At 42.3% G+C, this 27,695-nt stretch overlaps 1 protein-coding gene and 1 long non-coding RNA gene across 2 annotated transcripts in view; one reads left to right on the top strand and one right to left on the bottom strand.

Moving 5' to 3' along the window:
• LOC128834708 (uncharacterized) lies at positions 1-26,465 on the bottom strand. Its single transcript, XR_008444473.1, has 4 exons — positions 26,199-26,465; positions 5,658-5,772; positions 4,239-4,334; positions 1-705 (listed from the first exon to the last, which is right to left on the bottom strand). It is a non-coding gene; the product is annotated as an uncharacterized LOC128834708 (long non-coding RNA).
• Positions 25,614-27,695, top strand: part of FAM83B (family with sequence similarity 83 member B) — a 75,977-nt gene continuing 73,895 nt past the window's right edge. The window contains exon 1 of the mRNA XM_054023727.1: positions 25,614-26,241. The gene's annotated coding sequence lies outside the window, so the exon portion shown is untranslated. The remainder of the gene's footprint in view (positions 26,242-27,695) is intronic.

The raw sequence follows: 27,695 nt of genomic DNA, 5'->3' as shown, positions 1-27,695 counted from the left end.
GAGGGCCATTATTTTAATAACAAAATCAGTTTTATACTTTAACATAAATTTGCATTTAGGGGCCAATATTGGATTAATAATTAGTCCATGTCTACTTTCACGGATAATACCAACATTCTGTGTTGGTATGCTGTGATGCCAACATTTCTTTCTGCTATTACTGTAGTCCATACATAGGCAACAGGCATATAAGACCTCTCTACTTCCTCATCCCCATCCTAGCCCATGAATGTGACTGCATCAACTGTGAGTGTGCTCATCACTCCTCCCCCAACATTGGTGCCATGGTGAGAATTCCTTCTTACGCCAGAAAGTTGACCCAAGTAAGAATCAAACCCATAGGGAATTCCTATTGTTAGCCTCACTGAGCTTGTTTGGACTCCTGCCTATGCCTAGAATTTTCTGGCAGATAAAGAGGATGGGGTGGTAGAGAGTGGGTGCGGGTGCATGGGTTGCCCCTTCTAGAAGCAACAAGGCTGCTCTCTTGGGTGAACACAGTGCATGAGGAAGGTATCATCAGAGCAGCAGTTAGTGCATCAATCACATCACCATGCATGAAAAATAGTTACTGTCTTACAAATATTACAAGTTTAGGACTGAGTTTGGATTAAGATCGGCAGGTTAAGTTTGAGTCAGCTGCTGTTCTTCTAGGAGCTGATCTCTTGTAGGCACTGTGACCGCCTTAGTAGTGGCAGCTGGTTGTATCTGTGGAAAATAAGAAATGCAAAGGGAATTATTTTATTTATTTATTATTTGTTTTAACATAGTACCTAGGATCACTAGTCATAATTCAGGACCTCACTGTGCTAGGTGCTGCACAAACACACAACAAAAAGTTGGTCCCTGCTCCAAGGACCTTACAATCTAAGTATAAGACAACAGATGGACACAGACAGATGGGGACGGGCGAGGGGGAGTACAAGTAAACAGTGTGATAGTTGTGTTAGAATGATAGGTTGTATTCTTAGCACACCAGCAATCTATCCCTTGCCCAGTTTTTGGTAGGCATCATGACAAAGGAAAGTTTTGAGGAGGGATTTGAAGATGGATGTTTATGTGGAGTACCTCCCAAGTGTATGGGGCAGGTTAGGAAAAAGCACAAAGGTGTTTGAAAATTTTACAAGTGGGCAGTTGGCATCATGGGCCAATAAGAGAAGAGCACAGACAACTTTATAGCGAATAAGAGATGATGGGTAGGGTGGGGATTGACTATGAAGAAATGTGAAAGTGGATGCCTTCAGCATACTATTGGCAATGCATACTGTGGTGTCTCAATGTCTTTCTAAGTGGTTTCATGTAGATGTTGAAGAGAAAAAAAGGAGGTATTATGGCTCTCTGTGGGGCTGTGCAAGTAGTATTAAAATCCTAAGTCATCTTCACTCTGGGTTCTGCTGGAAAGGGACAATCCATTGTAATATTGCATAAGTTAGTCCAGCGAGGTCATGCTGGTGGATGAGGAACACTTGAAGACACCTCTATAAAAAGCTGCAAAGAAGTCTAGTCGTATGAGAATAGCAATATTGTCTGCATCCATAGCTATGTAAAGGCATCTTTTTGTGCTATCAGAATGCTCTTTTTCCTGTAACAATATCTGAAACCCAAGTGCAAGTCACCTGGGAAATCCAGGATGTTGGCAGAGGTTTCAGGCTCCAAAAACATGTAAGTCTTTGCTTTCTCTATGTTCTTGCTTCTGAATGGAAAGTTGGATAGGAGATGGTAGTTTGAGAGGTCTTCTGGGTCCAGTGCTATCTTTTTGAAAATGGCATGGACAATTGCATTTTTAGGGGAAATAACAATTGATTATTATTATTTCTAAAATGGCTTGTATATCTTAGCCTGAGTGGGATTGTATAATATGGTTAGGAGTGGGAGAAATTGCATATAGCTTTGGTTTAAAATAAAAAAAAGAGCTTGACAAAAGCTACTGTGAGTTGCTATGCTTCAGTTCATTCCCACCCACTACAGTGTAAACTTCAGCTGAGTAACAGGACTTCTCAGTTTGCTTCTCTTCCAAGTTCAGATAGTTTGTGACTGGCAGAGGCCTACCAGGGAGATATTTAACAACTCACTGTAAAATTTCAAATAGAATATGTTGGCGTTAAAGCTAAGTCAACACAGTATAGTATCTCCAACTGAAAAATACTTTAATTATCAGTGTACTTTGCTCACCTAGATATGAATGTGTGTAATGTGATAAGGAGCTAAATGCCTGATGTATGTCTTATAATCAAGCAGAAATCCTCATGCTGCTTAATAATAAGACATGCAAAACATTACAGAAGAGAACTTTTTAATCTGTAATATGCAAAGGTCCTTATCTGGTATTGATAACTTGAAATCCAAAATACAGACTGTCTAATAAATAATAATTATAATAATGGCTCCTAGGACATGTCATAGACCATTTGTCTGCAGTTAACTGCTTAATGAATGATCTGACTGAGGTAAGTTATTTACTTGAAGGTGACCTATGAAGCTTTTTCCAGATTGTTCACTTTTACAGCATAAGAGATTCCTGACCCATAAAGATACATGTTTTTGTCAAAATTCCTTTCACTTTTTTTAAGATTAGTGACACTGACTCTTCTCTAGCACACCATCAACCTCCACTTCACAGAAAAAACAGAGTGAGCCTTAGTTATATTGGTGCTATCTGCATGCCAAACAGATGGACATATTTCCCCTCTTTATCACACTCTTTATTCATTTCTTCCTTATTTGGGTTAAAGCTGCTACACTTTCGTAATTGAATTTGGTTCAGTTGCTTGCCTCCCAGCCCAGAGAGGGTGGAAGATGAAATCTCCCAGACCAAGATTAACTGACATTGTAACTAAGTGATTCATATGTCTATGGAGTTTGTGATGTTACTATTTCACAGTGAACAAAGTTAGACACACTGCCGAGGCCAAAGAGCTGGATCCAAAAGAAAAACTGCATGGAGGAATTAAAAACAAAACAAAAAAAGGGGGGGGATTTACAGTAACTCCCATATTTAGGTGACATAACATTTTTACTTATAAAGGATTCTTGTGCCTTTTTTTTTTTTTTTTTTTAGCAGCTGTTACTCCTCCATTGCTGCAGGACTTTGAAATTTGGCAATGGAAAGCCCTCTGGTAACAGAAATGCCTTTTCTTTGTCACAATAAAATTCTGTTCAATTTTTGCAGAGAGAAACTTTAAAGAATCATTATTTCCCTTCTCTTTCTTGTGTCCTTCAAGAACGTTTTTGCAGCCTGTCAAAATAATAACTAAAGGTGATGCTTATTAAGAGCTGGGCTCAGGCTGTCACAAGTGCAGCAACACCCAAAATACTGGAAAAGCAGTAATGTGAGGGGGAAGAGCTGGTCTGGGCTCACCCTGACCACCTCCCAGACTCAGCATAAGGGTGCAGCTGTGCATTTACTCCTGGCTGCAGCAACCACATGGGGCAGGAGCTCTCAAGCTCCCATGGGGAGGGAAGAGAGAGAGCCTGGTTGGGCTTCTCTGACCAACCACTCTTCTGAGAACCAGCTCTTTCCCTCAGTACACTCCTCCTCCCACAGATAAAGCCTTATGCTGCTGCCAGCTAATGTAGTTACTCCTGTAGATCAATTAGTAAAACCTTGTGCTGTGGTGCTGAAGGTTGGTTCAGCAGTCAAACCCTCCTGATTTATGACTGAGGAGTTGCTACCATAGCGCATTATAGCGGTTGTTTTCATCTTTTTCCTTGAAAAACAAACAAAAACCGAAACTGGAAATTACATTATAAAAATGACATTAAAAGAATGTTATTTAGGTTATAAAGTCAAGCAGTCAACCTTCATTTGTCTCCCTTGAGTGTATGCATTATGATGCCAACTTTAATGACATGAGCCCACATTATTTTTTTTCCATTGACGCTACCTCCTTCTGTGCACAGGCTGGATGTACAAGAGGGTGGAAATAAGATTGCACAAGATCCATAATTCTAGAATATCTTAATGTGGGGAGGAATGTTAGAACATTGTGAAAAAGCTGTGCAGGTCAGTTTTAAAACTACAACTTACTGACAAACCTCAGGTAAGATGGTGATCAAAACAACACAGATTATTTCAGATAGGGGTCTGAGAAAGCATTAGTACTTATCAAATTAATTAGGTGATATTTGTCAAGTAGTTTGAAGATGGAAAAATACAAATAAGTGCCAAGTATTATTTTTGCTAATACATATTTTGTTACTATCATCACAAGATACTTAAACAGACGTGTAACTTTACTCACATGAATATCCCCATGAAACTTCATTATTTCAGTGGTTGCAGGATCTAGGTCTAAGTGGTGATCATGTATTTAATCATAATCAGCTAATTCTTAGCACTATAAAAGACAATGGGCCAAATTCAGAGGTGATGTAAATCATAGTGAACATGGATCTAAAGTGGGCCTGATTCTGATTTCATTAACCCTACCATAAATCAGGGGCAATTCCACTTAAATCAATGGAGCTAACACATTGCAGAACTGGTCTGAGAATAGAATCAGATGGTTGCCCATCAGTTTAGCAGTTGTGTGTGAAATATTTGTAGTAGAAATGGGAATCAGCATTCTGTGTAGTCTCTTCCCCTTCCCCCACCCTCCCTATTTCTTGATGTTTTAATGCTTCAACAAGTTTAGTGCCTGATCCAAAGAACTTTAAAGTGTTTCCATTGACTTCACAGGGTTTTGGATTAGGACTTCTTATCGCTCACTATCAGCATAGTGGAGTCAACATATGTGATAGTGAATGTTGAATGGTAAAACAAAAAATCTTACAATTGCCCATAAGGAACTCTTACACACAGGCACTGTGCAGTTTGGACAAAACTGTAGAAAAAAATATAGTTTTCCAGTTTTATCAACTCTAGCTGATAAAGAAGACCTCTCATGATTTCCATGTGCTCGCATCCTGTTGCACAGATGGAAGCACACCAAAAGGTCTTGCTGCTCTCACAACACCCTGAAATAATGTTTTCTTCATACTGCTGCCTGCTACATGGTATTCAAATGACCATGACAAAATGTCACACTCTTATTGTCACACTCTTAACCATTATTATCAGACTGTCCATCATGAGAAGAGAGAATGAAGACGTGACCTTTAGGAATATCACCCACAACAGGAAACCATTATGTCAGCTGAGTGAAGGTGAGCAGGGAGATGTATGAAACTCTGACAATAAAAAAAATAACATTTTTTTTTGTATGGGTGAGCAGGTATGGGAGATTACGTGGGATGCTGTTAAACAATCCACCTATGAAACAATCTTCAAATAGTGCTTTGTTCGTATCACAAGCTGGAATGATCTGTTTTGGTATTATTAATGCATCCTTTCACCAAAATATCCATGCTCCAATCTGTGTTACTTTTGAGATGAGCAACAAAATTGCCCCAGTTTAAGACAGATTTTGGGAGATTTGTTTATGCAATATATTATTTCTTCATACAAAGCCATTTCTTTTATTAATATATACCAATCTTTGTATAATGCTATTAACATTATAGTAGTTTCTCCTACATATTGGTCAAAGTTCAAGTGCTATTGCTCTCTCACATGACATCTCAATTAAAGTTTTATTGCTTCCTACATCTGGTTATAAGTAATAGAAACCGGATATGACAATGTACTTGTTTTTCCCCCCAAGTGTAGGCATTTTACATACCTTATGATAAATAATAACTGATGATGCAGCTGGTCATCATTATATTTCATTATGTTCCTGAGGCAAGAGGTGGCCTTTCAAGTTCAGAATAGTTTTGTTCTTGTGTGCAACACATCTGAGAAGACATCAAGAGTTCATTCTGAGAGTTGATATTGTATATTAAGGTTGTAAACCAAAAGCCATCAGACAATTCAAAAAAGCTGCTTGGATTTTGAGAAAATTTGCAGGAATACCATTTGTTTTACTTCTGAAAACTCTGTTAAACTTTTTGTTGTTGGTTTTTTTATTAGACTTCTATTATATTCTGCCTTATATTGATTTACCATACATTTATAGCTCAGTTCAATGGTATACACTGTGCACTTTGTGTCTTTCAAAGACACTTGCTCACTAGGAGAGATTTTCTTTTTAAATTATGTTCCATTTTAGCAATGATAAAATATCATAATTTTCCATATCTGTAACTCCAACCATTTTACTCCTACATCTCTGGATTTTTTTAGTTTGTTACAAAGGTGAATTAGCCTATCTTTCTAATTAATCATTGCTATGATTAGGCTTACCATCTTCACATAAATACGATTGCTTGATCAAACTGATGTATAAATACATGATGTTTCAGACATGGTAAATGCAAACTGAGAGTTCTAGGGGACTGTTTGGCTTTTAGGATGCCATTTAGCAATTCCCTATTTCAAACAGCCAAAGGGTAGGGTGAGAATCATAAAATGTTTGGAATTTAGAAACATGTCTGAGCCAGGATACTATACAGGAAGAAGACTGGTGCAAGGTAGTTAGGAATGATCCAACCAACAGGTAATGCAGGAGTTTTAAAATGATTCAAAGTTGTTGGATTTTTTTTTCTCAGTGCGGGCACTAATCAGAACAGAACAAACGTACCTTTTCACCTTTAAAACTAAGTTAGCAGTTTTTCTCAATGCAACTGAAATAGGATCTGAAAGTTGACCGTCCTGGCAGGTTCTGAAATGAGGTGAGATGATTAAAGCTGCTATGCAATTGCCAGCCTATATCAATTACTGTACAGCGCTCACACAACAATCAGTGTCCTTGGCCTCGCAATTCTGAATCCTAAATGAGTGCTTCATAATCCCACATTCTAAGCTTGTCTGCAATGCTGTTTGAGACTGCACAAGGCATTGCCACTGATTCAACTGTTATTGGCATGGCATGGAGGATTAATACCTATTCAATGAGACAGCGTATATCCTCAAATTCCTGATCCTGGCTGGTTGGGAGACAAACCACCATCCCCATTCATCTATAATCCATTGGTATAGGGAGGGCTGATCTCACACATGCCGTGCAGAACAAGCCTTTGATTTTACTTCCATTCACCACCCAAATAGATCCCTGGAAAGTTGCTAGATCTGTCAATATGTTAGTTTGGCCACTGTGATAAATATCTCAACTCAATTTAATCATATTTCACCTGGATAGTCAATGTTCTTAACCAGGTCTTTGCCACCAAGATGTACAATCTTTGTAACCAATACTGAGTTATGTGTCTGTGTGATTTAGCATAGAATGGACAATCCTCCTTAACAGCCAACATCAAAAACTATGGATTGCGGCAGCAGCCTCCTTAATTGTATCCTCTGTATAAAAACAATATAATAGAAAGAATTTGTTGCCGCAAGTAGTGTCTTTTTGCTTGAGTCCATTTATATCCTAAATCTTTGTAAATATGAACAGTAGATGCAATACTCATAAATAATGGAAAAGAGCTAATCTGATTTCATGCTATGAAACCCATGCTATGAAACCCAGGTTAGCTAGATTCTGCCAATGGCAAGTCAAACTGGAAACCACGGTACCTGCCAGAAGCTCTCTTTCTATGTTGGAATTGGTCTTACAACTTTGTTCCTTTAGCAATCAATTCAAGGATTTAAATTTCACATGTGGAATAAACTTGCTCCAGTATAGGTTAACAGTATCCAAACATTATTTCAATTCTTAGCAAAACCTTTATACCAAGAATAGAAATACCATTTTGTTATGGTCACATTAAAAATGAAGAAGCTTTAGACATCTCCTTTTGCACAGCACTATAGCCTGATGTGTCATGCTTTGGCCTTCACAGACATAGCAGTTATTTTGTGATTTACTGTATCAGCATAGTATATGACATCTCAGATTACATTAAGGAGTCCACGGACTATATTTTTTTTATTACTGTGCTTTTATCACCCCTTACAAAAACGGTTATAGGCACTAAAAATCATCTGACTGCCTTTGTATCACCTATTTAGATATTGGTAGGCTTACATAAAAATTCTTGAATGGAAATCCTTTATGCTGAGACAGGTCACAACACTTCACATTATTTCCCCGTTAAACAGTATGATTTTGTCAAAACAAGCATAAGGGGAATTTGTACCAACTTAATATTTTCAAAGGAGAGTATAACTAGGGTATAAATGAATTGCACCTGCCAAAAGGTATACCTCTGAGGAGCAACATGGCATTGACTAGAGAATGCAACTGCTATGGAATTCCTAAAGGGGTTCAACTGGATGCAAGTGGTTCCTTGAATCCCCCAAATTTGGGCAATAATTTGACCAGCCCACAGCTACTGAACTGAATTATCTCCATAGACCACACAATCCACCCACTGATATTGGATTAATTGCTACTATCCTCAAATTTACTTTAAACTGTTCATAGAATCATAGAACATAAGGGTTGGAAGAGACCTCAGGAAGTCACTTAGTCCAATCCCCTGCTTAAAGCAGGACCAACACCAACTAAATCATCCCAGCTAGGGCTTTGTCAAACCAGGCCTTAAAAACCGATAAGGATGGAGATTCCACCACTTCCCTAGGTAATCCATTCCAGTGCTTCACCACCCTCCTGTTGCATTTTAATATAGGATATTTTTAATTTTTGGTGTCCTGTGCCTTTCATCCAGTGTTTCTATGGCAGAGCCATGGACAGCCAATGTGGGCTGCTATAAGGCTTGCTGAGGAATCACAATGTTGTGGGATACTGGGTTTATGCTGGGATTTAGGAGCTACTTGGCCTGCCTGCTCCTACCTGAGACATGCTGCTCTCAAGTGATCCTCCTTGGAGGACCACCATTTATTTCTCATCCCAGGTACTAAGCAGTGGGCAGCTTAACTTTCATTCCCATTTTATGCTTGGTGGGTCCCTCTTTACTGGTAGCTGTTAGAAGAAGCCATCCCAGTACAACCAGGAGCTCCACATCAGTTTGAGGACAGCTGGGGAGCATGTAGTGACTTGATCTTGATGTTCTGCGATGTGGCCTGTACTCCAGCATGTGTCTCACCATCTCTTACTGTCTGGGGTGACTCAACATGACTTTAGTACTATGATCTACCCTTGGTACAATCAACTGCTCAGTTGTGGCTGCAGTTACTTTGCACTTATCTTTGGGACCTGTGACTACTTTTCAGCCAGGTAAACTCCTTAATTTCAGGCATTTGTTTTGAAAATTAAGGGAATAAAAATTCACCAGCTGATTTTGGCTCCTGTGCACATATAACTTGCAAGTTTGTACTTTGAAAATGTAGCCGTAATGTCACTTTCAGTCTTTTCTTTTTCATTTCAATCAATTTCACGAGAAGGAACTTTCAAGGGAAGAGTTCCAAAACTCTTTTTTGTTATATTTCTGAATACAGAAGCTAAGATCCGGAAACCTGAAAGCAGATTTGAGTCTTTATTTATCTGAATACCACTTCTGTCAAATCATTTATCAGGCCCATTCACTTTCTCCTACTTTTACTGCTCATAATGATTTCTGAATTTGATTTGTAAAATTGAATGACAAATGAAGGGTGCCATGACAAGTTAACTACCTTCACAGCCATCAGAGCACAAAAACAGCTGCAATATCATTGTGCAATGAAGGCAAAATGGAAGATGTTTGGGGGGTGAGCAGGGGGAAACACAACTTCATGCAAGTAGAAGTAAACAAATTTACTTTTTCCTACTAAACTAATAATAATGTTGTGATTCGATACATAAACCATACACTGGCCAGGAAAGGGTTAACGAGCTGCTGTGGGCTCAATCAGCCCCACCCAGCTACACCTGCTGTAGGTGTCAGGCTTAGAGGGAGGGGTTAAAAAGGGCGAGCACAGCTCAGCTGGAAACTGTCTGGGAGGGAGTGCAGACCTCTAACTCAGTGAGAGAAGCCTGGCTGGGGTGAAGAACTGTTCAAGAGACTGCTGTCTGTCAAAGCCTCCCTGAGGGAAGGTAGGTCTGACCTCGGACAAGTGGGTGATTTGCTACCAGCTTGTTGTTGCTGGGTGAAACTGCTGCCAGGGGTGTCCTGCCTTAAGGAGGTGACAGCCAAAGAAAGACCTCTTTGTTTTGTACACCCAAGCAGTGGCTTGCTGGGAGCCCAGGAGCAAATCTGTCAGGCTTATATTAAAACTAAGTTGTACGTGCTAAACTGATAATTATTTATAATAATCATGTTTCTACTGACATGAATGCTACAACTTGGATGAGATTTTAAATTAAGGCAATAGGGTGAAATCCTGGTTCTCTTGAAGTCACTGGCATAACTTCTACTGACTTCCTTTTCCTCCTGAAATCTTGGACCCCCTCCCCCCCCCCCCATTGAAGAATTGGATGCACATGGCTAAGAAACAAACTGAAAACAACTCTTGTCTGCTGATTTTTTTGCTAAACTAATTATTATTTAGCAGAGCCTAAGGTTCTAGGCACTGTACACTTGCATAACAAAAAGACTGTCCCCTTTCTTTCTTGTCCTAGGCTATTGGGAAAACATATTGAAGAAAAGCTGGTTTAAGGTTCATTTCATTTTCTGCTAGTTAAGGTGATAGTGCCCAATCCTGAGAAGTGCTGAGTGCCCCACAAGCCCAATGAACTTCACTGGGAATTACAAGTGTTTAGCATTCCTTTCTCAAATTGAGACTGGCTATTGAGGTTACTTCTATTAGTAAAGCAAGCAGGATTTGGCTCTGTAGCTTATAGAATAAGCTAAAGTTAGGGCCTGATCCAAAACCCATTCATGTCCATGAGAGTTTTCCACTGACTTCAGTGGAAGGTGGTTCAGGCCCCTACTGCACTACAACAAATGAGTGTTGTTTGTTTGTTTTTAATAAAACAACCTGGTCCACTAAAATAAAGTAAGAGAATAGCTACAAAGTGTGTACAAATTTGGCTCCTAATTGCCTTGAAGACTAATGATCTATCACAGGTTACTTAGTGTTCATTTTTGTGTCATCTTGGTCAGGTACGACCCGATTCTGCAAACCTATATGGTTGAGAGTAACTCTTATTCATAATGATTTCAGGTGAAGTTCAGGAGACTGCTACTCAGATCAAAATTTTGCACTTTTGAGCATTGAAGTATGTAACCCTGCAATGAGACCCAAGAAATAAATTCAGTAAGAACTGAGTGGACAAAACTGTTCTGGTGTAAATCTACCTATCTATTTTAAGATTTATATTAGCACCTGTCACTCAAGTAGCTGATCATCTCGTATGGTAAAGTTATCAAGAATAAAATTTAAAATAAATGTAGTAAAATATTGTTACTTATTTGAAGCTGTTCAAAATAGCACCTCTGCTAACTTACCTTTACAGCAGCTATTGCTGAGGTTAAAATGTCAAAGGTCCTGCTAACCTGAACAATGTCATATAGGACCCAGTCCTCAGGGACCTAAGAAATGTTTACAATGAAATAAAAAAAATCACAATTCAGTAGCTTTATATTTGGTTGGGAATGGGCAGTAAACATGAACAGCAACAAAACTGGTCTGTTCCCAAAAACTCTTGAACCACTTAGGTTTTCAATCCTCTAGCAGGGGTGGCCAACCTGAGCCTGAGAAGGAGCCAGAATTTACCAGTGTACATTTCCAGAGAGCCACAGTAATACATCAGTAGCCCTGTATCAGAGCCTCCCACGCACCAGCAGCCCTGCCGATCAGCGCCTCCCCCTCTCCCCGCACCCCCTGATCAGCTGTTTTGTGGCATGCAGGAGGCTGAGGTGGGGAGGGAGGAGGAGCAAGGGCAGTGCAGGCTCAGGGGAGGGGGCAGGAAGGGGTGGAGTGGGGGTAGGGCCTGTGGCAGAGCCAGGGGTTGAGGAGTGAGCACCCCCCCCCCCCAGCACACTGGAAAGTTGGCACCTGTAGCTCCAACCCTGGAGTCGGTGCCTATGCAAGGAGCCGCACATGGCTTAGGAGCCACAGGCTGGCCACCCCTGCTCTGTAGCAAAACAAGCTATACACATCCTAAGGGAGTGGTATCCAACCTTCTTACACAGGAGGGCCACAAACTTGAACACAACCTTGTGTGGGCTAAACGGATTCTACATATTTTAATAAGATTTAAAGTCACCGGTATTGATTTATATTTTAAGTTCAGCTTGTTTCATAGGTTGTTTCTATCTAAATACATATGTAGAGTATTGTCTATTTTCTCATCATGTTTGTCATTTTAGTTTACACAAGTGTGTAAACACTAATGAATTGACTGTTAGTATATTGTGTTGAAGCAGGCCGCAGGCCTTATGAAATGCTCTGGTGGGCCATATATGGCTTGTGGGCCATAGGTTGGGCATCCCTGTACTAAGGCAAGCCACCAGTGAGTTGGTACAATAGTATAATCAGCTGAGGTTCACTGATACCTTGGACCAAAACAACCTCCTCCCACCACCCACCTGAGATCACCATGGTTCACAAACAAACTCTGGCAGATGAAGCACATGAGCAGAACATGGAAACACCAGTGGCATAAAACATTCCGAGATTCATCCACAACAGCATAAACAACTTTTAGATGACTACACCACTGCAGTAAAAGAGGCAAAACAGGCCTACTACTCCTACACAAGCAATCTTGCAGAATGATGGCCAGCAGAGCTAGGTCATATAGTGAACCAGATCATCAACAAACACTGCATTGCCCAGACACAAGCACAGAGCACTATAAAAAGCTGACAGCATAGAAGTTCATCTCCTGCCTGGTTTGGCCCAATCACACATGGCTCAAGAAGCCCTGAAAAATAATAGTCTCAACATGTGAAATGGATCCATGTTCCTGCTGGCTATAGAGTGACTATGTCCACTAATGGAAACACACTTTTCTGAAGGAGACCTGGACTATCTATAGATTCTATGAATCTATCTGCCTTACTTTTTAAAGAATAAAAAAGTTCTCCTGAAACCAACGTTCAACCCTGAAGACCTCTTGACTTCAGCTACTGTCCTGTATCAACCTCCTATTCACAACAAATATAACTTAGAAAGTAGTGACCCCAAGTTCCAACAAGTGATATCAGCTGACATCCCGGATGCCTCAAATTGGCACAGCTCTAGCATCACTAAATGATAACCTTTATAGGTCTGGACATAAGCAAGATTTCTATGCTCATACATGTATGTGCATACAATGTAGTCACAGAGAAAACATTCCCCAGGCTGCAGACTTTATCACTTTCCCTGAGACAAACACCATCAATAGAGGGCAGCTATGCAACAGGCAAGATCCTACGTACATTTTCAACATGCCACAAGCAGTAACTCCATATCTGGTATGATGTTTCCTTTTCATGTAGCCACTTGCAGTCAACTACGCAGTAAGACAGGGCTGAGAAGGAGTCACTAGGAAAAATTTTCAGTTGCAGTAAATCAACATAGACCAGAGTATCAGCATACTGATATGACTGCTTCCTTACCAGTTGCTGCTAAACAACCAGTTGCCTGCTAATCAACCACTGGGGCCCCTGGACGATCGAGATACAAAAGGAGCACTTAAAGACGACAAAGTCATTGCGGAGAAACTAAATGAATTTTTTGCTTCAATCTTCATGGCTGAGGATGTTTGTCATCCTTTGTAGGTGACAAATCTGAGGAGTTCTCACAAATTGAAGTGTCATTAGAGGAGGTTTTGGAATTTGATTGAAAAACTAAACAGTAACAAGTGACCGGGACCAAATGGCGTTCACTCGAGTTCTGAAAGTTCCGCAATTTCACATTTGAGTTCTATTAACTATGGTTTGTAACCTGTCCTTTAAATCCGCTTCTGTACCCAATAACTGGAAGATAGTTAATGTAGGGTTACCATAGGTCCAGATTTTCACGGACGTGTCCGGCTTTTTGGTCCTCAAATCCCCGTCCAGGAAGAATTTCCAAAAAGCCCGACTTGTCCAGGAAAATAGGTAGGCCTGGTAAGGGGACCGCCTCCTCCCCGGGCTCCAAATTTCCTGGGCTCCCACTGCTCTCCTCAGTGCAGCAGCAGCCGGAGCCCGGGAGGAGGTGGCTGTGCACTTGGATGCCACCCGCCGCCTCTGTGCCCCCGCAGATCGGGGGAGTTGTTAGTTTTGCTGCAGCCACTCGCACTCGGGCAAAAGACGCTCGGGGGACCCCGGGTGCGAGTGGAGTGGCTGCAGCAAAACTAACAACTCCCCCGATCAGGGCTGGCTTTAGCAAGAATCGGGCCACACTCTGGCCGAAGCTCTGGTTGGGGTCGTGAGGCTTAGGTCCGGGCTGGAGCCGCCAGAGCCACTGGGCTGGGGGGTGCTCGGCCGCCAACCGGAGCTACTCGGTCGGGGCTGGCGCGCTCGGCCGGAACTGGGGCCGGTGCACCAGGGCCCGAGCCGGGCCGGAGCTGCCAGGGCCAGAGCCTTTTGGCTGGGGCCGGCCGCCGGAGGGAGCCGCTTGGCCAGGGGGGCCGGACTGGGCCATGCCTCCTCGTGCCCCGCCCCAGCTTACCTGCTGGCTGGCTGCCTGCCTGTTTCAGGCTTGCTGTGAACATTTGATTCGCGGGAAGCAGGGAAGGGGGAGGAGCGGGGGGGGGGGAGCGTTCAGGGGAGGGGACAGAGTTGGGGTGGGGTGGGGAAGGGGTGGAGTTGGAGCAGGGCCAGGGGCGGAGTTGGGCCGGAGCCCCGTGGAGTGTCCTCTTTTTGCAGTGTTGCAATATGGTAACCCTAAGTTAATGTAATGCCAATATTTAAAAAGGGCTCTAGAGGTAACCCTGACAATTACAGACCGGCAAGTCTAACGTCAGTACCCGGCAAATTAGTTGAAACAATAGTAAAGAATAAAATATCTTCTCAGATACATAGAAGAACATAAATTCTTGGGCAAAAGTCAACATGGTTTCTGTAAAGGGAAATCATGTCTTACTAATCTATTAGAGTTCTTTGAAGGGGTCAACAGCATGTGGACAAGGGCAATCCAGTGGACATAGTGTACTTGGATTTCCAGAAAGCCTTTGACAAGGTCCCACACCAAAAGGTCTTATGTAAATTACGGTGAGTTGTTATGGGATAAGAAGGAAGATCCTTTCATGGATTGAGAACTGATTAAAAGACAGGGAACAAAGGGTAGGAATAAATGGTAAATTTTCAGAATGGAGGGGGTAACTAGTGGTGTTCCCCAAGGGTCAGTCCGAGGTCCAATCCTATTCAACTTCTTCATAAATGATCTGGAGAAAGGGGTAAATAGTGAGTTGGCAAAGTTTGCAGATGATACTAAACTGCTCAAGATAGTTAAGACCAAAGCAGACTGTGAAGAACTTGAAAAAGATCTCACAAAACTAAGTGATTGGGCAACAAAATGGCAAATGAAATTTCATGTAGATAAAAGTAAAGTAATGCACACTGGAAAAAATAACCCCAACTATACATACAATATGATTGGGGCTAATTTAGCTACAACTAATCAGGAAAGAGATCTTGGAGTCATCGTGGATAGTTCTCTGAAACCTCCATGCAATGTGCAGCGGCAGTCAAAAAAGCAAACAGGATGCTAGGAATCATTCAAAAAGGGATAGAGAATAAGATGGAGAATATCTTATTGCCAGTATATAAATCCATGGTACGCCCACATCTTGAATATTGCGTACAGATGTAGTCTCCTCATCTCAAAAAAGATATACTGGCATTAGAAAAGGTTCAGAGAAGGGCAACTAAAATGATTAGGGGTTTGGAACGGGTCCCATATGAAGAGAGATTAAAGAGGGATGATTTAGTTGGGGATTGGCCCTGCTTTGAGCAGGGGGTTGGACTAGATGACCTCCTGAGGTCCCTTCCACCCGGATAGTCTATGAGGAGGTTGTGAAGGCTAGGACTATAATAGGGTTTAAAAGAGAACTAGATAAATTCATGGAGGTTAAGTCCATTAATGGCTATTAGCCAGGATGGGTCAGGAATGGTGTCCCCAGCTGCTGTTTGTCAGAGGGTGGAGATGGATGGCAGGATAGAGATCACTTGATCATTACCTGTTAGGTTCACTCCCTCTGGGACACCTGGCATTGGCCACTGTCAGCAGACGGGATACTGGGCTGGATGGACCTTTGGTCTGACCCAGTATGGCCATTCTTACGTTCTGAGAGTGGTGTCACCTACACACTGAATAGCAGCAATGGTAAAAGCAACCCCTACAGGACTCCATATAGGAGGACTCTGTAAGCTGATTACTCATCACTACCAATGGTTATTTTAATGACAGTGATAAAACAAGAAACTGAGCTAGTGTGTTTGTGGATAAAGAGTATCACAGCTTCCTTAAATTGCGCCAAATTCATTCATAGGGGCTGCCCAATTCTAATCCCACTGTAGAGCATGGAGACCCAAAGGGGGTGTGTGGAGAGGTGGAGAAGAGGCTGTACCTGGCTTCCTCCCATGCACCAGTCAGCAGAGCAAGCTAATCATTCAAGGACCAATTATCTATACCCCAAAAAGGGGTGTAGTAGTGGGTGCCTGGGTGAATAGCCTGGGAACTCCAGAAGAAGGAATCCTTCCTGCTGCTCTCCCTGAGGTGGAGTTTCTGCCTTTCATATAGCATTTTGGGGATGGAGCAAGGAAGGGAGCATTACTTTTGTTTTAAGTAGGAGCACAGGTGTCATGGCTGCAAGGATAAAGGGAAAGGAAGTGCTGGAAACAGTAATCTGCTTATTAGATTAGAAGTCTGGACCACAGTGAGTCTGTAGAAGGTGAGTGTAGAGACATGAAACATTTTAAAGCAAATTTTGCACAGCCACCCTTAAATCTGGCTTTTCCTAATTTGAGTACTTGACTTTAACACTTTTTTAATCTTTAATGTATCTTCGCATTTATAATTTACAAAATAAAGATGAGACAGATCTCACCAACACTGGTGTAAATCAAAAATAATTTCTTGGGAGTTACTAGTTGCTGAGCACTTTTGAAAATCTGGCCACTTAGGTGCTTAAATATTGCACCTAATTATTGGCACTTTTTTTTTTTTTTAAATCTTGGTCTATAGCTATTGTCAGTAAAACTTTGCTCTCTATTACAGAAGAGAGGCTCTTGTAAAGGTCAGTGGAAATTTTGTATGTGCATTTTCATGTAGAAACTGGTCCTATATGTTTCTACACTTTTGGACCAAAAGAAAGCTCTACCTTACTTAATTACATTAATAAGGCTGTTACCTCAATCCAGAAATAATCCATGATGTGTGGGAGTTTGAAAGTTCTGTGTTTGGGAAATGTGGTTTTAAAATACTTTTAAAAGAAATTTGTTTTCTCTTTAACCATATTCATTTGATTTGAGTCTTTAGGCTGACACTGATAAGATTAATTTTGTTAGTTGCACTGAAATGTTATTTAAGCTAAAGAAATAGTTTAATCAACTATTTCATGCATGGTGCTGGTAAAAACATTAAGAGTAAAGGAAAAAATAAGTTATCACTTCCATCTTTAGAACAGTATAGCAGACACTTGGAAGTTTTTGCACTGAAATAATTTCAAGCCAATAAGAACCAATTAATGAAAATAGGGTTCTTGGTTATTCAAATTAGTAGCCCTATGCTTTGTGTACAAATTAATAATAATGTCACCAACCACTCTATCATGAGGGTAAAGATTGTGTTTGCAGGTATGATGGGGTGTACAAGCCCCACACCGAGCAACAAGAAGTTAAGGGATAATTTTGGGCTCAGCCAGCCTCACCCTACCACACCTGCAGCAAATGCTCACGCTTGCGCGCGTGTGCTCTCTCTCTCTCTCTCTCTCTCTCTCTCTCTGCTGGAGCAATTAAAAGGCAGGGAATTAGTTCATTTAGGTGGCAGAGCTGGAGGTGAGCAGACCCACAGTTCCAGCAGAGCAGAGGGATGCCTAAGACTCTGACACAGCTTCCTAAAGGGGCCTGCCCTGAGGGAAGGAGGGACCCACTCCAGAGACAGAGGGAAGCATCCTGTGGACCTTGGACTTTAGTAACTCCCCTTACTTATTGTGGTTTAAGTTTCCTCACCAGGGGAAAGCCGTGGACTAAGCTGACCCCAGGGGGGTGGACAAGAGGAAGAGGCCCAGGGAGGACATAGCCCAAAGGGCCCTGGTTTGGATGCTGGTGAGGTGGGAGGGCCCAGGCTTCCCTCCCCACAACCCCCTTGGCAGGCAGGAGTTGCAGCCATAACCACTAGGCCACACTTCCCAAGAGAACCATTACAGCAGCATATAGAGTGTTTGTTTTCCACATGTAGTAGGCCAAAGCTGTGAAATGAACTCCCACAGAGACTATGGATCCTCACAAATCTCACCACCAGCTGCTCCAAGAGCAAGGTGTACTTCTTCAAGCTTGCTGTTTATTAAAATACATAGTTTTTTTTAAATGTATACACTGCTGTCCCCCTGCAACACTTCTCCCCTACTCCCCCCAAAATAAAAACTCCCTACCAAAACAAACTACTAACAATACAATTCTCCCTCTGGAGACAGAATGAATTACCTTAATACATTCATGGAAGGCATGCAGATCCTACAGTGATGGGAGAGATATAAAACCTTTATAGAATAGAATAGAATTTATTTCCTTTACAATTAATAATATGGTACAGTAAATTACTAGACTTGTAACAAATAGGTGCAGATTCTTAAACCCCTATAAACACTGCCCTTACGCGTCAAAGGGTCTCATCTGATGTCATTGGGACAGTCTGGTAGCATTTTACTCCATAATGTGAATTATGATTAGTATTAGAATATTTCATAACAACCTTTGTTGGAAAACAGTTCTCAAGTCCTAATCTGAAAAAAATAATTTTCAAAAAACACTCTGATATTTTATCAGAAGTGATAATCTAGCCTGTAGCAAGGAGCAGTCTATTACCATGGAGCAGCCTTGGACAGAAACAGCAGTGGGTGACTTGCAATCTTCCCCCCTGCTCTTGGGAGGGAGTAAACATGGTGACAGATATAATTCTGTCATGGAACACTTGTGGGCATAAGCTATGCTATTGGAGGCATTGGGTGAACAGAGTTGATGCTTCAGTCATCTGCACAAGGAAGGGCACATACTGGCTCTGTGGTGGCTGCTTTCCCTAAGTGCAGAAAATGGTGGTACAGATTTACCCCCCTCTGCTCCCTACCAGTTCTGGCATACTACTACAAAATTATTCATATACGCTAAAACAATTAAGTCTCTATTAATTTAAATGAAGCTGCTACAGAATTTCCATATTTGAGTGCAACAGAACCCAGGGATCTTGCTGCCACCAAGTACACCTTGTGTATACCTTGTTCTCAATCCACTTGGTCTATTGTACAGCTGGGACCATGGATTTACATGGCATAAGATTGTGAGATGCAATAGTATTGTCCACATTTTCTACCCCCACTCTCTTATTTGTGCCTACCTCTATTTTGTAGTTAACATAGAAACCTCATTTTGGAATTTTCAAAAGCTTGCACTAGTGCACGTGGCCTCTTGCTTGTTCCAGTGGGGGCTTGGCATATGTTTGGATGCTGATGGGGTTTTCAGAACACCTTGTCAGTCAGTCATTCCTAAGTCACCTGAACCCTTACTGAATGGCTGGCCACTCAATGGGAATCTTCAAAGTATTTCAGAGGACTCCACATGCTGAGCTGTGCACTGCTCAAGGGTAGGTCATCTCAGGAGCATGACTGTGCCAGCAAACACAAATTCACTGACTCATTGGTTCCTCTGAAAACTGCGCATATAGGATCACCACTTCTGATTGATTATAAAACTCCAGTTCTACAGAAGGGAGTAGGCCATGCTCAAAGTTGAACTCAGGTGCCTGAACTTTAATACACTAGGGGGCCACCTAGAGACCATCCCTGCACACATCATTTGTGTGGCCTATCCAGCTATTGTAGTCTAGAGAGTTTTAACAATGAAATAGTCAATAGCATTTTTTCCAGCTTGTAATAGAAGCTTGGGGGCATAACTGCTTTGGCTGTGCATGGAAAAATCTGTATATGAAACAATCACCCTGCTGTTCCTAGCAACTGCATTCAGGTCAAGAACACTGATATCATTAGAGATGAAACCATTTTTTCACGCTGCAGGTCTGTGTATAAGATTTGATCATTTGAGATAGGTTTTTTCTTTATCTCACATTTCTAAAAGGGTTCTTTATCCTTGTATTGCTGCCAGTTAGTGCTGACAGCCCTTAGTCCAGTCCCAAATTTAAATTACAAAAATGAAAAATTTACATATACTGACCACAAAATTGGGTTTGTGACATTTGGAAGAGGTTGTGGAGAAGACTGACCTGTGCCCCACAAGGCTCATGAGAGGTCTCAGGCATAAGTTCAGGCAGTCTCCTCCAGGCCCTCCTAGCCAGAGCTAGGAGCCAAACTGGCCCTAGGAAGTCCCAGTATTGGAAGGGCACAATCCATCTCCCCTCCATCCCTTTGGCAGGTTGTGCATCTGCATCAGGATGAATTCCATGCCAAAAGTTGGTTCCTATATGCCCCAAAACTCTCCTAGCAGAGACACTGCTGTAACTTTGAAAATGAACCATGTGCAGATCTGGAAGTAGTTTACTTGCCTTCCTCCCCCATTTGCTATTTTTGCCTACCTATAAAGTTCTTTAGAACATAAGAACATCCATACTGGTCAGACCAAAGGTCCATCTATCCCAGTATCCTGTCTTCCGACAGTGGCCAATGCCGGGTGCCCCAGAAGGAATGAACCGAACAGGTCCACTAGGACCACTGGCAAATTGCAACTGATGTCATTGTTTGTACATTTGCTCCAAAATGTTTCCATTTCGGGTGTCTACTACCAATTCTGTATGAAATCCTTCAACGTTATCCCTGGCCAAAGACCTTTTTAATCTGACTGATGTTCAGTAAGGTACCCCAGAGAAGGTAGTCTATAGCGATTGTTTTGTAATAGCATGTATTGAAAACAGGACATTTGTTAAATATACTGATTTTTATTTTTTCGCATCAATCTTTCTTCCTGCCTCTTCATAAAAGGTGCACATCTTGTATCAATACTATTTAAAGCTTTACATAAATGATATGGCCCCTTTTAGATTAATATCTGTAACCATGTATCTTTTTCTCTTTAAAGATAGCTGGCTAAAGCCTCTTTACGCTTGACAAATTCTTCGACTTCTGGATATTGTACATTTGATATGCTTGGCAATTGTATTTTTTCCCCCTTCATCTGTTTGAAATCTAAAAGTTCAGATCATCAGTGTCATGAGCTGTATAAATACCTCATCTTTCTTGATCTTCAAAGTTCCCTTTTACTAATCTGATTGAACTCTTCATTATCATACATGTGGCAGTGGAGATGGAAGCTGATTTAGTTTCATTATTATTTTATGTATTGTGGTAGCACCTAAGAACCCCAGTATTGGATCAGGGTCCCATTGTGCTAGAAATTGTACAAATATGTAAGAAAAAGGTACTCTTAATTATGTGTGGAAGAATTTTCATTTTTATTTTTTCTTATAATTTTGACAATTACACTGGTCTACAATTTTTGAGAAGTCGTCTGCTTCAGAGATAAAATGTGCTATTTATTATGTATTTTGATGTGCTGAATTCAAATATGACAATTAAATATCTTAGAAACAGTAGCCAATCAGTTGTTTTAAGTTTTTACATTTTATGTCTATGTATATTGTGTAGATAGCATGACCAACTAGAATTGATGGCAAAACATTGCCATTATGCAGTAAAACAGCTTTAAGACTCGTCTTCGATGAATCAATGAACAGTCTCCACTCATCTGGATCGTGAACGATGTTGAGGGCTGCCATCACACCATCCATGTTGTCGCAGGCTACAAGATCACCTTCCATGAAGAAGAATCGGACAAGATCCTTTTGACGGTCACAGAACATGGAAACCCTAATATCACCTGCCAGGAGATTCCACTGCTGTAGTCTGGAGCCCAACAGCTCTGCCTTACTCTTGGGTAGTTCCAAATCCCTGACAAGGTCATTCAGTTCACCTTGTGTTATGAGGTGTGGTTCAGGGGAGGAGGATGGGAGAAAATGTGGGTCCTGTGACATTGATGGTTCAGGACCAGAAGTTTCATCCTCTGCGTCTGACTCAAGTGAGAATGATTCTGGTGCATCAGGAACTGGCAGTCCTTCTCCGTGGGGTACTGGACGTATAGCTGATGGAATGTTTGGATAATGCACAGTCCACTTTTTCTTCTTTGACACCTTTCCCAACTGGAGGCACCATGCAGAAGTAACAATTGATGGTATGATCTGTTGGCTCTCTCCAAATCATTGGCACTGCAAAAGGCATAGATTTCCTTTTCCTGTTCAACCACTGGCGAAGATTTGTTGCACAAGTGTTGCAGCATATGTGTGGGGCCCACCTCTTGTCCTGATCTCCATTTTTGCAGCCAAAATAAAGGTGATAGGCTTTCTTAACCATAGTGGTTATACTGCGCTTCTGTGATGCAAAAGTCACTTCACCACAAACATAGCAGAAGTTATCTGCACTATTCACACAAGTACAAGGCATCTCTGCTCACTTTGGCTAAACAGAAATGTGTCCCTTTGCAAAAATCAAACCCTGACAAATAAGAGAGCACGACACTGTATGATTTCTAGAGCTGATGTAGGGCAATTTGTTCAGCAGAGTGATGTAAGCTTCGTTATGATTGCATCATCCATGACCTCTAGGAATAACATGATGCAATTCATATCATGTTTGACGCAATACCAGCTTCAGATTGCATCATTCATTGTTTTGCCTAAAAAGCAAGTACTGTCCAAACCCAGTCATAGATTTATTCATAGATCCAGTCAAAGATGTATTTTAGTCATTTCTGGTTTAAATTGAGATTCCCTTCCCTTTATAACTCACTTATCCTCCGCCATCCCCAAGTCAAGGGTCGTATATACTGACCCAATAGCGCATCTTGAAAACTAGAGCCTATCAACAATTTTAAGCATCATTTTCGTTCTCAGTGACCCAGAAGTAGTAAAGTTTGACTACATTTATTTCAGAAGCATTTTGGCTGTAGAGCAGTGTTATAGATTGTATATTTTTAAGCTTTTTATTTGTATTGATTTAAATTTTCACAGTTGTAGGAAATTATGGGAGAGGCAGACAATAAAAATTGCTGACAATAGACATTGAGATTCAAAAGCTAAAGGTTTATAACCATTAAAACACAATTTGTCAATATCACCTGTCAAAGTATATAAAATATATTAAATCAAACTCTAAGGCCTCAAGCAGTATTTTCTTTCTTTGCTTATCTGTAAATTTGGATCATCATCAATGGAAGTAATTGTATGTGTAAAGTAAAATCAATATTTACAGATTTAAAAACTCAAATACTTCCAAACTTACCCCAACTGATGCTTTTGTAATAGGCCTGTGGCATAAAGCACCTGACCTTTATTTTTTCTTACCCAGATAACTTTTCTTGATAAAGTGAATGGACATCCAGAACTGCTTCTTGTTATGCTATGCCTGTACTCAATGACTAACATCTCTTAAGTGAAGCCTTAGTAATATTTACATGTATAAAGAAAGGGAAGTCCAAGCAATTTAGTTGGTGTAGAAAAGTGTTAGTACTCTTTTTTTCGCCCTTTCCCCCCTTCCTATATAAACTTGGAAAATATAGATGGTGTTTTAAACATTTGCTTGGCCCTATATTGCTATTGAAAGATGGTCTATAGAAAAGCATTCTATCTTCCTGACCACAAATTATCATAAGATCAAAACTGCTGTATAAAGGCTAAATATTAAATAACTTCAATTTTTATCAAGAATGGATGAAACATTCACTCAGGTGTAACTGAGAGCACAACTTGAGTTCAAGTGGTCCTATGGCTATTAGTAATAGTGCAAGATCTGAAAAAACTTTGTAAGATCAAAATCTTGTCTCTTACAAACACAATTTGGTCCCATAAAATATATTACTTCACCCACCTTGTCTCTCCAATATCCTGGGACCAACACACTATAACAACACTGCATATTCAGCCAAACTTACTGGCTGTTATCCACTTCTTTGGGACCCTATCTTTGATGTTTATTTGGATAAAAATTAGGTTAATATCTTTACCACTTTTACCTCATCTTGTCTCTTTAGAAATTGTCAGCTGAACCTTGCTTAGCTTAGAAAATGTGGCAACCTCACAGCTCATCATGGTATGCCTTGCATTTAATACTGGGTGTTACAAGCTTGGAGGGAAAACTTGCACTTCAAGGTAGGCAAGATGAAATATTGCAGATAAAATATTCTTGTCAAAGTGACATACAAGCAGGCTGACGAGCTATACTACAAAATATAATGAGGGCAAAGGCTTAACAAGATAATTACTTTTTCTTTTTATTGTAATTACATTAAATTAAAAAAACAAAAGTTGGTTTTTATAAATATGCATGTAACTAACAATCATGGATGTTTCTCTCTCGCACATGCTGAGAATAAAGTCTCATATTTTTGAAAGCCTTTCAAACAAGGATCTCAAAATACTTTACAGACACTAATTAGCTTTGCCACCCAGCTATGTAAGTGTTATATGCACATCTTCTATATTGTGACTCCCACCCTTTGTGCTTCACTAAGGGACTTGTGTGTTGCAATGCTCAGCATTGCGACATACAACTTTTAGGTGCTTAGAAAATCACAAGAACACCACTGTGATCCATAAGACTGTCAGGTGCCTAGCCTCTCAGTAAAATGAATGTCAAGAGATACACATATTAGACTGCAAAAGCAAGCATGCTAGGCAGGGAGGTGCCAAAAGCAGCAGCCTAAGCTAGATAATGGGATTTGCCAATGAAAGGGGACTGTCTTAAGCCCTGCCCCTCTCTTAGATAGGTGCTTAGTAATCCCCCAATGAGAAGTAGCTGCTTCGGGTATGGTCTACACAGCAACTAGACACTTAAAGGTGGCTCGTGCCAGCCAACTCAGACTCAGGAGCTGTATCATTGCTGTGTAGACTTCTGGGCTCAGGCCTGCAGGTTTCTTTGCAGTGTAGACATACCTCTGGAGTCAACTGGCTTAGATGCTTCTTGCAAGAATTAGTTAGGTACCTCCCTAGCTCCCCGCAAAACACTTGGTGATGCTGACCACACAACCCTTCTTGTATATGGGATGTGGGAGATCCAAGTTCAATTCCCCCTCCTTTGCTAGAGGGGCAGAAAGGATTTGAACAGGTGCCTCCCACATCCAAGGTGAGTGCTGTAAACCATGTTCTCTAAACTACTAGCTCCCTTTCATTAAACCATTCAGGAGAGTGCTCCAGCTACAGAGCTATGGGATATTCTGATGTGGGGCTCTCTGTCAAAGTCAGGGGCATAACTAGGAATAGAGACAAGGGCTATGTCAGCCTACACTGCAGCCACAGCATGCCACCAGTCTTTTATTGGAGTCAGCTAACTGGAGCTCTGGTTGTGGGGCTAAAAATGCCACTGTAGACAGCTGGGCTAAGGCTCTAAGTCTGCAATGGGAGAAGGTCACAGAGCCCAGGATCCAGTCCAAACCTCTCCACTGCTATTTTTAACTCCACAGCCCCAGCCTCCTGACTCCAAGCCAGTTGACATGGCTTCTGAGATGAGGTACTCCATGTTATTTGCAGGTTCCATGTATCCCAGATGTCCTAATGCCTATTCCCTTTCTCTAAACCATTAGTCACCATTGCCTCCCAAAACACAACAAAGGAGCATTATAGTGAGCACCAAAATTAACTTTAATTAAGTAAGTAAATAGTTTAATTTAAATACAACTCTCCATCTAGGAATCGGCCTGCCAATGGAAGGCTGCATTTCCTTTCATCTTCTTGGAATCCGCTTGAAAACCTCTTCATCCCAGAAAAGGGCTCTGTGTTGAAAGTCTAAAGCAAACGGCTGATGAATGAAAAGTTTACTCAACTCCTTCTAGCTTTGATTTTTTTCCCCATGCACCGTTTGAGTTTCCTGAGTGCAGGTGCCACCCAAGAACTGCACTATTGCATTTACTTTTTCTTTTCCCCATTTCTATGTATGCCTGCTAATTAAAGCAGGGCTGCATGTGCCCCGTTCTCCTAACTCAAGCCTGCAGGCACGTTGGGGCGCGGCGAGCTTTCCGCTTCCTTATTGCCCCCAGCCTGCCCCGTGTAAGACACCAAGTCAGGGGCTGCCCCCCTCACGTCGGGAGCAGCCTTTCCCCAACGTAGCCGGTGCCAGGGGCCCAGCCTAGTACTTTGCTCAGGGCGGGGTTTGGCCGTTCCCACAGCTCCTCGCCCCGCTGCCGTGGCTGCTGCGAAGGGTTTGGTGTGACTCTCCTGGCATGTCCCAACTTGGTTCCCCACCCAGCGCGCTCCTGAGAGCGCCGGGAACTACCTGCGGCCGGCTGCACTTCGCCGCGCTCCGACGTGACTCTCGGGTAACTGACGAGCTCGGGCTCGGGCTGGGAAAAGCTCCTTAGACGCGGTTCGTAGCGATTTCCACGCGCGGGGGGGATCGGCACCGTAAGTGGGATCTTTCCTCGCCCTCTGCAGGGGCTGGGGGCAGCGGGGCTCGGCTCCCTGCCCCCCGGGTTGCTCCGCTCGCCGCCAGTCCCTTGCCGGGCTGAGGGGCGGCGGGGACCGTTCCCCACGGCCAGGCTAGTTTGTCCGGCTCGCCTCGCCTCGCCCCGCCCCTTCCCCCGGCAGTCCCCAGCAGCGCCGCTCGGGTTTGAAAGCGGAGCCCGGGCCCAGGGGAGCAAAGGAGTGGGGTTGCGGCGCGAGCCCCTGGGAGCGACCCCGGGCGTGCAGCGCCCATGAAGAGAGGCGATGGCTGGGCAGGGGGAGCAAGGACCAGAAGGGCGAGTTGTTGGGTGGTTAGCGGAGTTAGGGCAATGGGAGGTGGTGGGCCATTAGGGGGTATGAAGGGGACAACTTTGGGGCAGGGGAGTGAGAGCTGGGGGAAGGTGCCAGGGGGTTGTGAGCAGAGCTATAGCAGAGGCTGGGTGCTGTAGGCTCCCCCGCCCCCCGCTTCACTCTGAGCTGCAGACTTGTTGGGCTAAACGTGCCCAGGAGCTGAGCTTTGTCTCAGCAGAAACGGCCAGATCTTGGGAGATCCAAGCTTGGCTGTGGAGGGCGGGACCTGCCTTGCACGCACACCCCACTGTGGGTGCAATCTGTGCTCCTCCAAGCCTGGGCTTGCATGCTGCAGGAGCGACAGCCCACTCTGGCCTGCTCTGAGCCTGTCCGCTTGCCACACCCACCCAAGTAGTGAACTGGCCAAATAGCTACTAATAGGCTGGGTCACATGGAGTGGAGCCTGCCGGCTTAGCACCCCACCGCTAACACCACACTGTTTTTGGTCATGTCTTGGGGCAGCTCGTCACCTCCACTGCCAGAGAGTTCACTCAGCAGGTAACATACCTGCACCTGGCTAAGCCCACTGAAAGCAATGTTCTGAAGGGCTCCATGGTCACAACTGCTCTGCTGCCCTGGGTATGTGCCATTGGGTCCTTTCCCCCAGGCTTACTGTAGGGCCTGGAATTTCTTGGAGGCAAGGATGCAAGTAGAACTCACTCCAGCTTTTACCACTTCTTTGCTTCCCACCTGAAGTAAATAGTGGGTTGTTCTGCACTTCTTTGCACCTATTGAGCACCTATACAATCGCTGTTGGTTGGGTCTTTCTTCTGTTTGTTTTATAGAAACTTTTCCAGCTCTGGCCATAGCTACCACAGGTTTAGTCTCCTAAAGGTCAATCAGCATTTGGTAGTTTTCATATTTGTGTCAACAAGTTTAATTTTCTATCCTACAGAAAAAATGATGTTCAACTTTTCCCTATTAAATTCTACTTTTCCTCTGACTGTAATAGAGCATTTTGGATCCTTTGGTAGGAAAG

This window comes from Malaclemys terrapin, chromosome 3, assembly GCF_027887155.1.
Source record: "Malaclemys terrapin pileata isolate rMalTer1 chromosome 3, rMalTer1.hap1, whole genome shotgun sequence".
Lineage (NCBI taxonomy): Eukaryota > Metazoa > Chordata > Testudines > Emydidae > Malaclemys > Malaclemys terrapin.
The sequence above is the reverse complement of the archived record's forward strand: the minus strand, read 5'-3'. Positions and strand labels throughout refer to the sequence as shown.